General features: G+C 40.0%; 1 protein-coding gene across 4 annotated transcripts in view; it reads left to right on the top strand.

The window, feature by feature from the left end:
• The first annotated feature begins 3,854 nt into the window (after nt 1-3,854).
• The window catches only part of LOC113822595 (G-protein coupled receptor Mth2), a 23,491-nt gene continuing 22,345 nt past the window's right edge, over nt 3,855-5,000 (top strand). For 2 of the 4 annotated variants that reach the window (XR_011399879.1, XM_070144505.1), the window contains exon 1: nt 3,855-3,994. The gene's annotated coding sequence lies outside the window, so the exon portion shown is untranslated. The remainder of the gene's footprint in view (nt 3,995-5,000) is intronic. The other 2 variants (XM_070144506.1, XR_011399880.1) reach the window with 2 other exon arrangements.

Here is a 5,000-nt window from a genome sequence, read left to right as displayed (position 1 = left end):
AAGCAGTTTCACTTCGGAGCCTCAAGTGAAGCACGCGTTTCTTTCCATATCTCTGTTCATGTTTCATTTGCCTTTGCGCGAATATTTCAAGCTGCTTCTTCCAAGATATCCAAGCTACATTTGTCTGCAAAAAGAGGGGGAAATATGCATACATACATGTATGCATATAAGTGGCTAACATAAATACATACATACATACATACGTGCATACATTAATACATCTGCACATGCATGCATACTTATACATATACATATGCACACTCACATATGTGTGTATGTACACACACACACACACACATACACACACACACACACACACACACACGCACGCACGCACACACACACACACACACACACACACACACACACACACACGTACTTATGTGTGCATATAAAGAGAGAGATGGGAGGGCCGGAAGAAACATGCAGAAAGTGAAAGCCAAAGCCAGTCACAGAATGTCAAAGATATGAAAATGTCATTTGTACCTGAAGAGGACAATCAAGCTATTTTTTACTTCGTCAGAAAAAAATAGAAACCCATTCACTCTCCAGTCGATATTTCTCTGTTTATGGGATCGTCCTCTCCCCTCAGAATAGGTAAACAGATAGAAAAATAAGTAAACAGACAAAGAATAAACAGAGAGAAAGATTGGTACTTTCATTTTTCATACATGGATCGATGTGACGTATTTGGCACATACCCTCTGATTGCTCATTATACCCAGGGATATGTTGTTACTCTATGATTCGTCCTCTAGAAAAATGATATAATGAGAATACGAAAGAAAACGATTGTCTTCTCTAATGCAATGTATAATCTTAGTCTAAAAGCGATTAAACGTTCGGATTTAAGAACTTATTCCGACTTTGTGATCTCGACTTTGGCTTCGTAGACTTTGTGACGTTTTGGAATGTCGTATTGTCATGTCACGGTTGACGCTGCATGTCATAGGACGCACCCCATTTTTTCTAAATAAGAAAAATGAATATGTACATACATTTGTTGTGAAAACGTGTCTCCGAACTTTCAACATCGACAAGGTATTATTTCCGAAACATTTCTGTTCATATACAGACTGGATGTGTATCACTGATCATTTCCCTCAGATCTGTCGCTAATTATATACAAAATCCCCACAAAGCAATTAGATATAAAAATCACTTCTATTATCTCAAAGTCTTGTCACAACATATCCCTCCACCCCCGAATCTGAAGTCAAGGAGCGATCATACGAACATCGTGTAAGGATATTGTTTATACCAATGATTTCAAAGGATATAAACACTGCTGGATTTTCGATATATTTTCTATTCCATTAATCTGAAAGCTTACCAGGCAAATAAACACAATTGAACTTACAATACGGATATTATTCATACCATTAATCTGAAAAATTACTAGGAAAATAAGTACAACTGAACTTACAGTAAGGATATTATTCATACCATTGGCTTCAATGGATATAAACTGCTGAATTTACGGTGGATATGTTTTCTATACCAATTATTTGAAGACTTACCAGACAAAACAAAATAAACACAGTTGAACTTACAGTAAGGATATTATTCATACCATTGGCTTCAATGGGTATAAACACTGCTGAATTTACGCTGGATATGTTTTCTATACCAATTATTTGAAGACTTACCAAGCAAAACAAAATAAACACAACTGAACTTACGGTAAGGATATCATCCATACCATTGGCTTCAATGGATATAAACTGCTGAATTTACGGTGGATATGTTTTCTATACCAATTATTTGAAGACTTACCAGGCAAAACAAAATAAACACAGTTGAACTTACAGTAAGGATATCATCCATACCATAGATTTCAAAGTATACCAGGTATTTAGTGGCCTTGAAGGAGAGGTACCAGCATGGTATAGGACGCAAGCCATTTTTGGACCAATTTTGAGGGGGATGCGTCATAAATGGTGGAAAAAAAACTGTAAGTGCAAATGAATACAAGTTAATAAATAAAGTGTGAGTCCGTGGGTAAGTACAACTCAGCATGTACAACCAAGCAGTAATAAAAGTAAATAAAGGTAAGTATAAGCACGTACTTACAAGAGAATTAGCACAAATAAGTACAAGTAGGTGCAAGTTAATCAGTAAGTACAATGAAGTGAGTAAATTCAAGTAAGTATAAGTACATAGAAATGGGTAAGTACATGTAAGCAAGTACTAGATAATCACAAATAAGTACAATGGAGTGAGTAAATTCAAGTGAGTAAATTCAAGTGAGTAAATTCAAGTGAGTAAATCCAAGTGAGTAAATCCAAGGTGAGTAAATCCAAGCGAGTAAATCCAAGGTGAGTAAATCCAAGTGAGTAAATCCAAGGTGAGTAAATCCAAGGTGAGTAAATCCAAGTGAGTAAATCCAAGTGAGTAAATCCAAGGTGAGTAAATCCAAGTGAGTAAATCCAAGTGAGTAAATTCAAGGTGAGTAAATCCAAGTGAGTAAATCCAAGTGAGTAAATCCAAGTGAGTAAATCCAAGTGAGTAAATTCAAGTGAGTAAATCCAAGTGAGTAAATCCAAGTGAGTAAATCCAAGTGAGTAAATCCAAGTGAGTAAATCCAAGCGAGTAAATCCAAGTGAGTAAATCCAAGTGAGTAAATCCAAGTGAGTAAATCCAAGTGAGTAAATTCAAGTGAGTAAGCAGACTGATGATTCTTGCAGCGCCTCGAGAAGCCATGAACTGTGCAGGGGCTTTTGGGAGACCTCCTGGCGCCTCCGCTGATTGGATTTCTCACGCACTATCTGTCCTCGCGCACGTGCGCGCACACACACACATACATACATATATATATGTGTGTGTGTGTGTGTGTGTGTGTGTATAAGCACGTGTGTGTGCATATCTATATGTTTATACACACACACACACACACACACACACACACACACACACACACACACACACACACACACATATATATATATATATATATATATATATATATATATAAGTATATATATATACATTATATATATGCATATATATGTATATATATATGCATATATATGTATATATATATGTATATATACATATATATATATATATATATATATATATACATATACACATACACATATATATTTATATAGCGAATTCACGGATCGAGCGTGACTTCCGGCAAAAGAGCAAGTAATCACAAACTATTTTCTCGACGTTTTCATGGCGGGAAAATCTACATCGATCAGGGAGGGAAGTTTCCAAAACCCCGTCGTGAGAAATGCGATAATTCCCGCTTGCAGAAGAGGAGAGAAGCTCCCTACAACTCTTCTTTTCCCCTAGCCATGCTCTCTCCCCCATTTCTCCTCCCTTAACCCACACGACCACTCTCCTATGGGCAAAAGAGCGATGCCCTCCCGCCCTGCTCTTCCGTACCCCATCCCCTTCTCCCTACCCTCTACCCTCACCCCGATAAAACACCCTTTGCCCCTACCCTTCTTCCCTCCCTACCTCCTTCTTCCCTCCCTACCTCCTGCCTAAAGACCCTTAGGACTACTTCTCCTCCCTCCCATCCCCCTCTCCCTCTCCCTCTCCTCCCTCCCATCCCCCTCTCCCTCTCCCTCTCCTCCCTCCCATCCCCCTCTCCCTCTCCCTCTCCTCCCTCCCATCCCCCTCTCCCTCTCCCTCTCCTCCCTCCCATCCCCCTCTCCCTCTCCCTCTCCTCCCTCCCATCCCCCTCTCCCTCTCCCTCTTCTCCCTCCCATCCCCCTCTCCCTCTCCCTCTCCTCCCTCCCATCCCCCTCTCCCTCTCCCTCTCCTCCCTCCCATCCCCCTCCCTCTCTCCCTCTACCCAGGGGGACTCCTAGGCCAGGGTAACCGCCGACCGGGACCTTGTAGTTACCCAGTGTAGCGGTGTCATCGGGTGTGGAAGGACGTACGTCGGACGCTCGCTGGACCTGTGTAAGAAAAGCCTCGGTCCCGGTGTCCTATTGGTCTTAAAAAAGCACTTGTTTCCCAGAAGGAGTCGCTCTGTGTAAGTATATGAGACGTAATAGGCAGAATGCTTCGTAGGTGTGAATTATGAAGGAAAATGGAGCAAGCCAGGTGATTGAAAGTCTGGATGTGTAAGTAGGAACAGCTCATAACTCATCAAAAATGTCGATTTGATATAAATACTCTGATGAAAAGGTAAAACGGGTCGCATTTCCTTAATTATTATGCTGTGCACCGGTAGCGACGGATATTATGTGGACCGCGACAACACGAACGAGTTTGTGAAAGTAATATCTATTTTTTTTTCTCTTTTATGCAGAGTCTGTTGTTGAATAGCAAAAAATTATTCAGTTAGATGGCGATAGTCGATAGATATTCCACTATTCTTGAGCTAGATCCGCTGTCTTAAAACCACAATCTTCATTAAAACTTCCGATCGAGAAGTGTCAGCTTGTGAATATTTAAAAAAAAGAGAAAACAGCATTAACAACAAAAATCGAAGTACCCATCGTACGTCTATGGCATCTAAACGACTGACAATCCTTGCAGTTTCACACTCAATTAGGCGGGTCTCTGAAACTGCATGAATAGGAGCCACTCAGCACGAGGTATTATTACGTACGATAACTTTTCCCACTCGCGGTTGTTTACCATTTCCAGCTGAGTCTGTTTATGGGTTTAATAAGCGGTTCACGAGCGAATTGGAGAGTGTAGGAGTGGATGCGAGAGTAATAAATGAGCTTGTATGTAAAATCAAAATGTACAGAAAGAGAAAGAAAAGAATACGAACAATATTATTAACGTAATTAATCCAGGAAGTTCAGTGACGTCAGAATGTGTATTACTGTATTGAGAAAGGTGGACCCCCATTTGGGTATCTTCACACCTGCGTGTTTGACGTCACATTTAGGATTTTTTTCTTGTTCTTTTTGCACGATCTTTTGGGGACAATAGCAACTGACCTCGACAGAATTGTTATAAATAGGTACCAAAAATCCGCCACTATTTTTTTTTTATTAAAACTGTTATCAGCACTTGTCTATCAA

The sequence above is a fragment of the Penaeus vannamei genome, chromosome 32, assembly GCF_042767895.1.
Source record: "Penaeus vannamei isolate JL-2024 chromosome 32, ASM4276789v1, whole genome shotgun sequence".
Lineage (NCBI taxonomy): Eukaryota > Metazoa > Arthropoda > Malacostraca > Decapoda > Penaeidae > Penaeus > Penaeus vannamei.
The sequence above is the reverse complement of the archived record's forward strand: the minus strand, read 5'-3'. Positions and strand labels throughout refer to the sequence as shown.